At 42.7% G+C, this 11252-nt stretch overlaps 1 protein-coding gene across 7 annotated transcripts in view; it reads left to right on the top strand.

Moving 5' to 3' along the window:
- Window positions 1–9748: 9748 nt before the first annotated feature.
- The window catches only part of ptprfa (protein tyrosine phosphatase receptor type Fa), a 509773-nt gene continuing 508269 nt past the window's right edge, over window positions 9749–11252 (top strand). For 5 of the 7 annotated variants that reach the window (XM_041207577.1, XM_041207574.1, XM_041207576.1 and 2 more), the window contains exon 1: window positions 9749–10135. The gene's annotated coding sequence lies outside the window, so the exon portion shown is untranslated. The remainder of the gene's footprint in view (window positions 10136–11252) is intronic. The other 2 variants (XM_041207578.1, XM_041207575.1) reach the window with 1 other exon arrangement.

Here is an 11252-nt window from a genome sequence, read left to right as displayed (position 1 = left end):
GGATAAATCAGGCACAGCCCCTAATTCAGGTCAGCTGTAAAACCAAGGACAAAATTTAAAGGAACCTTACAAACTTTAAATCAAAATGTGATTAAAGGGGTCAACAAAACACCCCAGTCCCCGCAGTGCCCACCGAGCATGGTAGGCCTCGAGCATGTCAGCAGACACCGTGTGCTCCCTCTCCAGGGACATCCGGCAGCGAACGTAGCCACATTAAGATGTAATTCTTTCGAGTACAAACCCGTTTCCATCTGTTTCAGATGAAGTTACATTGTTTCATAGTTTGCTACTGTGAGATTTGAACTCTTGATCTTGGGGTTACAAACCCAGTACCATAACCACTTGGCTATTTAGGCCAAGCTCTTAGCCTACTTACATTGTTTCATAGTTTGCCATTGTGAGATTTGAACTCTTGATCTTGGGGTTACAAACCCAGTACCATAACCACTTGGCTACTTAGGCCAAGCTCTTAGCCTGCTTACATCTGTTTTTCAGCTGAAGTGACATTGTTTCATAGTTTGCCATTGTGAGATTTGAAATCTTGATAATCTTTTAAATGAAAACCAAATCAACAAAATTGGGATAAATCAGGCACAGCCCCTAATTCAGGTCAGCTGTAAAACCAAGGACAAAAATTTAAAGGAACCTTACAAACTTTAAATCAAAATGTGATTAAAGAGGTCAACAAAACACCCCAGTCCCCGCGGTGCCCACTGAGTACAGAAGGCCTCGAGAGTGCCAGCAGACACTGCGTGCTCCCTCTCCAGGGACATCCGGCAGCGAACGTAGCCGCGGAAGAGGGACAATCGGGCAGGACTCCCCCGTCGATCGCCCACTGCCTGGACCTGTTAATGGCCAACTTGGCCAGGCCCAGGTTCACAAGGAGGTCCTCCTCCTTCCCGACCCCCTTCTGCACCAGTTGAAGAAGATGTAACTCTTTTGAGTACAAACACGTCTCCATCTGTTTCAGATGAAGTTACATTGTTTCATAGTTTGCCATTGTGAGATTTGAACTCCTGATCTTAGGGTTACAAGCCCAGTACCATAACCACTTGGCTATTTAGGCCAAGCTCTTAGCCTGCTTACACAATACTTTCCAGTTACTGCTAATTATAGACTAGATTAGATTTTAAGAGCAAAATTTAAGAACAAAATAAACACTTAAAAATCCCCTCTCACCAAAATCCAAGTCTTCCCTCAGTTTGTCACATGCACTTCATTTGCCCAATTAAGTCAATTCTGTTGGGGATGGTACAAAATCTTCTAGTAGTCAGGTTAGATGGGCAGCTTGTTCTGTCTGGAAAAGCCTGCTTCTTTGCATGTTAAAAATGCAGACTAGCTGTGAAGACCAAATATGTAATGTTAAACTGTTTGAAAGGCCAGAGGTTGGGGTCATGTGACCTGGCCTATTAAGGGCTAATTGCAGTTTCACAATTGGTTCCTCTGCCCTTGGCCAGGATTCCATTGTTCCTTCCGAGGTGAGAGATAACTGATAACTTGGTGATTAGTATCTCTTCCAGTAACAAGGTTCAATTCTTCTCCTTTGTGATAGCTCAGGGTGGAGGAGCCAGTTCATTTGCACTTCCTCTTCTGTTTATTACAAGGAGTTTGTACAATGAAGTGTGAAAATCCTCAAAGTGAGAAAAGAATAATTTTGTTTTTGAAACTGTTGGGGATAACTCCCAGACAGAGGGCCAACCCTGTGTTCAGGTGACTTGCAGCAGCCATCTTAATTTTCTTTGTTCAGCAGAAAAGTCGTTTAAGATAAAATAGCAATAAGGATAAAGTTGTTATACAGTGCTGTGTTTCTTTTCCATGTTGTAGGAAACCAACAAGAAGATTTACTCCTGTTCTTTCCCAGGCTTAGGTTTGAAATCTGCCAAAGGATACACTTGCTTTGGCAATTCTTGCATGTGTTTTGTTGTCAATATAGACAGTTCAAGAGAGTGTGCTGCCAAGATAACTGAACCTATCAACTGCTGACAGAAACTGGTCATGGACTGAAACCTTGGGCTCAAGATATGGTTTTCCTGGAGCAAGCTGGTACAATACTTCAGTTCTCAGTATTGTACCAGAAAACTTCAGGTGTTCTTCTGAAAATAGTAAGCCCATAGCAACTCCAACAAAGAACATTTTTTAACTGTTTCAGGGGGAGACAGTGGTTTTGTGGTAATATCTCTGGACTAATAATCCACAAGCCCAGGCTAATGCTCTGGGGACATGGGTTCAATTAATTAAAATTGATAATTTTGAAATTGAAAACTAGTTTCAGTAATGGTGACCACGAAGCAACCATCAATTATCATAAAAACAATCTGGTTCACTAATGCCCTTCAGGGGAGGAAAGCTGCCATCCTTACCTGGTCTGGCCTACATGTGACTCCAGCCCACAGCAATGTGGCTGATTCTTAACTGAAATTGCCTAGCAAGCCTTTCTGTTGCAGCAATTAGAGATGGACAACAAATGTAGATCTTGCCAGCAAGGCCCACATCCCATGAAAGAATTTTTTTAAAAGGTACACATAGCAAAACTTGCAGCTTGGTACTTGGCTACATAACCACCCATTTCATTCACTGAGGGGAACAGTAGAGATTTTCATCACACAAAAACAAACAAACATAAAGCACGTAATGCAGGTTCACCATTAGAACTGCAAATTTTATTATCTCTTCCAATCCGTAATTCTCATTTTTTGGAAAGTGTCAGACCAATGATCAAAAAGCTTTGATCTCTGAGCTGTCTCCTTTGGATGCCTGGAAGGGGAGTGATGGCTTGCCTTTCAGACAGCTAAGTCCTTGCAAGTGTTCATGAACTGGGTGGCATATTTCAGTCACAACTCCTTGACAAGCTTAAGTATCTTGATACACTGCTTCTTTCCTTCAGCCACACAGCTACCTTGTTGAATTGATCTGCTGCCTCAGATAAACCTTCAGCAAATTGGGTTCTTCCTTTTCCCTCTGTAATCCGAGCCACCCCTTTCTTCTTCCTCATCTGCGTGCACACTTATCACGTCCACTATACCTATGCTCTCTGACAAAATGTGCTATTCACACTTGTCACTGGTGATAGCTTGAAATCTTCCCATTTGTTAAGCTCATTAATTTCAGATCTGATTTGGATTAAAATATTCACATTTTATTTTCATTGTGCAGCTGTAAATGCCCTAGGCAATCATTAATAATGTATTTAGCAAGATTAACAAGCGAAAAAACAAACTTTCCACTAATTTTTGTAAATCCCTATTTGGAGTACCAGAAATCCTCAGACTTGTATTCAACAACAACTTGAATTTATATCACACCTTTAACATAATAAAACATCCTGAGGTACTTTGTGGGTAGAAAATTGACTTGGGCTACATAAGAAAATATTGGACCAAATGACCAAAAGTTTGATCAAAGCGGTCAGTTTTAAGTAGCATCTTAAAGGAGGAAAGATGCAGGTAAATGTAGGGAGGGAATTCCAGAGCTTAAGACCTAAACAATTGAGGGAAGAGTTGCCAATGATGGAGAGACTGTACTCTGCTGGTGCACTTATCTAACACACCCAAGCGAGGTAGTTTCCCATCAGTCTTCACTAAGATGCTTTTCCAACCCCTACACTGAGGTAACTTTCAAATCCCCCACTGTGGTGGTTCGCTTCCACATTTCTGGAGGTACTTCTCTAACCTCAATGCTGAGATACTTTTCTAACTAGACCCCTCCCATACCCTCACTACATTGAAGTTTTTTTCCACTCCCCTCCTCACTGGGATAGTTTGTCCCTGACTCCTGCAGAGTTACTACTGTACTCCTACAGAATCCCACTGAGGAAGTTCCCAATCCACTCCCCTCGAACTGGGGTAGTCACTCTCCTTCACAGTGGTAATTTGTCCCACCTTTATTCTGTCTCCTCTCCCTGCAACCACCACCCATGCATCCCACCCACACACACCACCCCCCGCCAAGCCCCCCCCCCCCCCCCCCCCCCCCACGGCCTCCCTCCCCCCTCCCTCCCATCCTTATCTCCCTCTTACTCAGAATTCCCTTTCCTCTGCCCAGGTCAAATTATCCCTTCCTATATCCATGCTTAGCCAGAAAACAGCATTTGATGGTGTTTAGTTGTGAGATTGATTTTTTTATATTAGAAAAGAATTTAATTCCAAAGCAAACTTATAAAAATTGTTATTTTTGTTTTTACTAAGCATAAATAACAACACCCCAATGAAAACCATTAAATTTTATTACCAATATTTTCAGACTAGATTTTAAATATATGAAGCTCATGCTCCCCAGGTGGCTGCAGAGGGAATTCCCAAATGTTTCACTGAACTCAATCGTAAGGCAATCCCCATAGCACCCTTTCTTCCAAGCTCAATTCATTAAAAGCGCGTTGAAGATATTTGTAATAAGATGTTGAGAATAGTAAGAGCAGTCTTATATGGCCAAATGACTATTCCTGTTCCCAAACTTAGCTAGGAACTGCCTCTGATTTTACTCCTCAGTCCAATGGAGACTATTTCTGTCCTCTAGTGCACAACTAACATAAAATCTCACTAATCTCATCACAACATGAAAAAGTTATTGGAACCAACTTTACTTTTGGGAAGCTTGGAAACACTGAATTCTTTGTTATTTCACTAAAACTGCTTAAATACTTCAAAATCAATTGTTATTTAGTTCACTTAAAATTTAAAATACAGATATTGTCATCAGACTGAAAGTCTTCTATTTTTGCTTTGCAAGTGTTCTATATTTACAGCATGTCAGAGTAAGCTGTGATCATGTACATATCACAATGTTATCTGGTAGATATGAATATACAATGATCCTTCTCTGACCACTTTCCTGGATCTCCTACTTACTACACACACATTCGGCACAGCTTTTCAAAAAGCTTGGTCCCTTGCAAATAATGCTCTTGATCTCCTTAACATTAGTCTAGGCGAGTTAATCAATATCTTGATTTTACAGATGCTGACTCCTTCCCACTTATGGGCACAACCCTTGCACTATAGATGCACTAATCGAAAAGCAGAATACTGTGAATGCTGGAAATCTGAGATAAACATAGAAAATGCTGGAAATACTCAGTAGGTCAGGCAGCATCTGCGGAGACAGAAACATATTAACATTTCAGGTTGATGCCCCTTCATCAGAACTGGGAAAAATTAGAAACGTAATAGGTTTAGAGCAAGGGAAGGGCGGAAAAAGGGACAAAAGGAAGGTCTTTGGTAGGGTGGAAGCAGGAAAAATTAAATGACATAAGAGTTAGTCTTACAGGTGTGCTCTGTCTGAAAGCAAAGATAAGAGAAAGGCTGAAACATGGAAAATGGGGGAACAGAGTTCATGGTTTAAAATTGTTGAACTCAGTGTTGAGTCCAGAAGTCAAAAGATGAGGTGCTGTTCCTCAAGTTTACATTGAGTCTCACTGGAACAGTGCAGCAGGCCAAAGACGGAGATGTCAGCATGAGAGCAAGGTGGAGAATTAAAATGACAGGCCTCTGAAAGCTCGGGATCATGCTTGCAAACTAAATGGAGGTGTTCCAAAAAGCAGTCACTCAATCTGCATTTGGTCTCCCCAATGTAAAGGAAACTAGATTGTAAGCAGTGAACACAGTATACTAAGTTTAAAGAAGTATATGTAAATCGGTGCTTCACCTGGAAAGGTTGTTTGGGAACTTGGATGGTGAGGAGAGAGGAGGTAAAAAAGCAGGTGTTAAAGAGGACGGATTTGGGGTGATTGAGGAGTGGACTAGGGTATCATGGATGGAACAATCCCTTTGGAATGCTGACAGGAGAGAGTAGGTGTGTTTGGTGGTGGCATCACGCTGGAGGTAGTGCAAATGGTGGAAAATGATCTGTTAAATATGGAGGTGAGGACAAGGGGAACCCTATCGTGGTTCTGGGAGGGAGGGGAGTGGTGAGAGCAGAAGTGTGGGAAATGTGGTATACACAGTCAAGGGTCCTGACAATCATGGCGGGGTGTGGGGGGGGGTTCTCTTCAGCTGAGGGAGAAAGAAGACATCTCAGAAACACTGGTGTGGAAGGTTGCATCATTGGAACAGATGCAAGAGAGACAGAGGAACTGGGAGAATATAATGGAGTTCTTCCCAGGTTCAGAGTATGATGAAGTGTAGTCAAGGTAGCTGTGGGAGTCTATGGGCTTATAGTGAATATTAGTTGATAGCTTATTGCCAGAAATGGAGATAGAGAAGTCAAGGAAGGGAAGAGTAGAGTTGGAGATGTACCATGTAAAACTGAGAGAAGGGTGGAAATTTGAAGCAAAGTTCATAAAGTTTTCCAAGTCAGGGCAAGAGCAGGATATGCACTAATATAGTCATCAATGTACTGGACAAAGAGTTGAGGAAGGGGCACAAATAGGACTGAAACAAGGAATGTTCCACATATCCCAAAAAAAAGGCAGGCACAGCTTGGACCCATACCGGTACACCTAGCAACACCTTTTATTTGGTAGATGTGAGGTGAATTAAAGGAAAAATTGTTCAATGAGAGAATAAGCTCAACCAGCCAGAGAAGAGTGGGTAGTTGATGGAAATTGATTGGGCCTCTATTCAAGGAAGAAATGGAGAGCCCTCAGATCACCCTAGTGATGATGGAGGTGTAGAAAGACTGGACATTCATGGTGAAAAGGAGATGGTTAGGGCTAGGAAACTGGAATTTTTTTAAGTGATGGAGGCTATTAGAAGGTTCACAGGCTCCCTCCTTGATCCACTTCTTTTCCTCATCTATACGTTGCCACTCAGAGACACCCATTCATCGGCATCAGGCCAGTTTTCACATCAATGTTGATAGCATCCAGCTGTGTGCAAATTGACTGCTGCACTTCCTGCATTACAATAGTAATTTGACTTTAAAACTACTTCATTGGCTGTAAAGTGCTTTGATATATTCCGTGATCACGAAAAGCACCATATAAATGCAAGCCTTTCTTTCCTTAAAATATAATTATTTTCATCTCCAAATCTTTCTGTGGCTTCACCCATCCTCTCAGACTGCCTTCAGTAAGATGTTCCTGCATGTGGCCTCTACTCCTGCAAATCTAGAGTCTTTCGATCCCCCCTACTATTGGTTCCCGAGCCTACAACCAACCTGGCCCTACATTCTGTAATTATCTCATCAAATCCCTCCACTTGTCTGTTCTCCTTTCTTCAAGGAGCCCTTCAAAATCTGTCTTTTTGATTATTATTTTGTTTAGTATCCAATGATTTTCATCTATGTGAAGTGTTTTAGAATATTTAGGCATATAAATAGTAAAAAGGTAGTAAAAGGAGTAGGGCTGATTAGGGACCAAAAAGGGGATTTATGCATGGAGGCAGAGGGCATAACTGAGGTATTAAATTAATACTTTGCATCTGTCTTTATCAAGGAAAAATATGCCACCTAGGCCAATGTGAAAGAGGAGGTAATTCAGCCATTGGAAGGGTTTAAATTAATTAAGAGGAGGTATTGGATTGGTTCTGTACCTAAAAGTTGATAAGGTACCAGGACCAGATGCGAGATATCCAATGAAACTGAGGGAATTGAGAGTGAAAATTGTGGAGGGACTGGCCAAAATATTTCAGTTTTCCTCAGACTCAGGTGTAGAGCCAGAGGACTGGAGAATTGCAAACGTTACACCCTTGTTCAACTACAGGCCAGTTAGTTTAACTTTGGTGGTGGGGAAACTTCCAGAAACAATAATCTGGGACAAAATTGACAGTCACATGGACAAATGCAGGTTAATTAAGGAAAGCCAGCATGAATTTTTTTTAAGTGAAAATCATGCTTAATTAACTTGTTGGAGTGTTTTGAAGAGGTAACAGAGAAGGTTGATGAGGGCAATGATGTTGATGTCATGTACATGGACTTCCAAAAGGGCATTTGATATAGTGCTACTCAACATACTTGTGAGCAAAGTTATAGGCCGTGTAATAAAAAGGACAGTAGCAACATGGAAACAAAATTGTCTGAGTGACAGGAAACAGAGTTGTGGTTAATGGATGTCTTTCAGGCTGGAGGGAGGTTTCTAGTGGAGTTCCCCGGGGTCAGTATTGGGACCATTGCTTTTCCTGTTATACATTAATTATACCTTGTTGTAGAGGGCACAATTTCAAAATTTGTAGTTGATACAAAACTTGGAAGCGTTGTGAACTGTGAGGAGGATAGTATAGAACCTCCAAGGATTTAGGCAATTTGGTGGAATGGGTGGACAGATGACACATGGAGTTCAATACGGAGAAACGTGAAGTGATCATTTTGGTAGGAAGAACATAGAGAGACCTTATAAAATAAAGAGTACAATTCTAAAAAAGGATGCAGGAGAAGAGGGACCTGAGTGCTTATGTGCATATGCCATTGAAAGTGGCAGGACAGGTTGAGAGCCCGGTTAATAAAGCATACAGTATCCTAGGATTTATTAATAGGGGCATAGAGTACAACAGCAAGGAGACAAGTGTTGTATACAGTTCTGGGCAATACACTTAAGGAATGCTGTGAAGATAGTGGAGAGGGTGCAGAAAAATAATCACAGGAATGGCTCCAGGGTTGAGGAATTTCAGTTATGTAGATAGATTGAGAAGTTGAGACTGTGTTCCTTGGGAAGAGAGGTTGAAAGAAGATTTATGAAGGTATTCAAACTCATGAGAGGTCAGCACAGTATGGATAGGGAGAAACTGCTCCCACCTATTAAAGGATCGAGACCAGAAATTAATTGGCAAAAGAAGCAAAAGTGATCTGAGAAAAAAACTTTTTCACACAGGGAGTGGTTAAGGTGTGGTATGCACTGCCTGAGTGTTTGGTGGAGTCAGGTTCAATCAAAGCCTTCAAAAGAGATTTAGACTATCTAAAAAAGAATGTGCAGGGTTATGGGGAGGATTGCTCAGAAAGCCGGTGCAGACACGATGGGCCGAATGGCCTGCGCTGTCACAAATCTATATTTCCTGACAATAAAGGTGCTTCGAAGCGCAGATTATTGTTACATTATAAATGGCAGCTTGACAAGCAAAATAACATTCTAAATGACTTATGGATAGCATTTTCAATTTACGCTATTTAATATCTATCTGTGACCACTTTTAGTAGAGCACATTCTCGGCTACGTTAAGACCGAAAGTTTCCGAGTTTATTGGGTTCATTTGGTCGTTGGAGTGGGCAGCTGCTTGGTCCGCCTTAGTGGTATGCTATTTAACTTCAGTTTAGTTTCCCTCGGGGATGGGTGAAGGTATAGTTATAAGTTGTGCAACACTGTTGTATCCTTTCCACCAGATTTTCCAGCTTCGATTTTATTTCTACTCCGTTGGACCTTTTCTTCTTGACTATACGTATTAAAGCTATTCTAAAACAGCAAATGAACTGCACAAGCATTTAAAATTAAAAGGAACGAAAAGCCGCACTTAACCACCCCGCAAAGCAACACTCCAGTTTACAATGTCCGGTTCCCCTCTGCATTAGCAGCATATTTATAGCCACGTATCTATCACACCACGAATAGATTCAGTCCCGCTGTGTATTTTGGAGCTTTCCGGGTTCATCCTGCGCTTTGGGAATTTTCGGTCTATCCGCGTCCTCGAGAGGTCTCCCAGCCCGGCGACGTCACAATAGCAGCATTGTTGCGAGTCAACCTTTCAGTTCCTCCGAGGGGGGCAAGCCTCCGCCCCGCACCGCTCTGCCCCGCCCCACCCCCCCACCCCCGGCGAACCATCATCACCCCGCGAGCGCATTTTGGTTTGGATGACGCCATCAGCAGGCGATGCCGAAGTTTGCCGAAGGCGTTCGGGCGGACTCGGCGCCAGGCGACGGTTAGGCTTTGGCGTCCGTGGAAAGTGTGCTAAGTAGCGCTTGGGAGTAAAGAGACGCGGCTGGAGTGAGATCGAGTCCCGCACTGAGAGTGTGTTTTGTGTGTGTGTTGAACGAAGGAGGAAAGAGCGAGTTCGGGAGCAGAAACGAACACGCACATACACAACATAGGATAAAATAAATAAAGTTGAAAGGTAGAAGGAGAGTTTTATCTTTGGGTGCGGTCCGAGCGAGAGGAGAGGAGAGAGGTGAGAGGGAGCCGCTGGAAGGTGCCCGGGCTTTTGAGTTACGGGCATCGTGAGGCGGGCAGCTGGACATTATGCATGGAGCTGAGGGAGACTTGAGACGGCCGTGTGCGGTGAGTAGCGAAGTACCAAAAAAAAACCTGCGGGAGGAATTTTGTTTCAAATTGGTAGAGTTTGACTTGAGTTTAGTGATTTTTTTTCTCTCTCTCGTGTGTGTGTTTGTTGTTGAATCCGCAAAGCCGCAGGTGAAGCTTGGGCTCCGGTCTGTCTGCAGCTCCCCGGCCGCCTGTTGAAGAGGAGATTGTGTGTGTGTGTGTTTTATCTATATATATATATATATTATATAATATATAAATATCTCCGTGGTGAGAAACTGAACTGCTTGTATTTTCGATCTGTGATTTCCCCGATCTCTCAAAATGAAACACATTTATTTATTTATTTAGAGGTTTTGACAAAAGGAAAAAAAACAGCCCTGCACCCCCCCCCCCATCCCCCCCCCTCTCAATCCCCCCCCTCCTCGCTCCCCCCGCCGCCGAAACCAAACTCCACCGCCTGTTGAAAGCGAGAGAAACGAAGCGGCGATTGGAAAATCGGCCGTAAACTTAAATTGGAAACACAAAGGGAGTCCGGGGTGGGGGGAATCGTGCTGGTAGCTTATAACCAAATTTTACCTGCCGGCGTGTTCCGTGTCTCAATCTCTCTCTTTATTCGTGGTTGGAGGGGGGGTTAGGTTAGGGTTGGGGGGGTTGCTCCAACACGATAAGGTTAGCAACTGGAGATTGGTTCGTTTAAATGTGATTTTTGATCTTCAGTCTATCCTTATGTTGAAGGAAGTGGGTTTGTATCATTTTGATCCCCCCCCTTCCCCCCTCCCCCCCTCAACATCGCGTTTACTAAGTGCGGTCAGGTCGTATTTGAAATTTTTTTTCAGATACAGGCTTCAGACGCCACAGCGATAAATTTAGGGGTAGAGCCACCGTGCCTTGGGACACTGGATTCTTATTTATTGGGATGAAAAGTATGCCGTTGATTTCAAAATAATTTCCACAATCCGAGAGGCTCCCCGTTGCGTAAATGTTTCATTGAGTTTGAGGAAAAGGGACATTTAAAAATGGTGAAAGAAAACGTTTAGCATCTGCCAACGAGAGAAGCAACAATCATTGAACTTCCAATTTTACTGGTTGGCAATATCTGCCCTTTTTTTTGACAACCTTGGATTAGGAATAT

This window comes from Carcharodon carcharias, chromosome 16 (assembly GCF_017639515.1).
Source record: "Carcharodon carcharias isolate sCarCar2 chromosome 16, sCarCar2.pri, whole genome shotgun sequence".
Taxonomy (NCBI): domain Eukaryota; kingdom Metazoa; phylum Chordata; class Chondrichthyes; order Lamniformes; family Lamnidae; genus Carcharodon; species Carcharodon carcharias.
The sequence above is the reverse complement of the archived record's forward strand: the minus strand, read 5'-3'. Positions and strand labels throughout refer to the sequence as shown.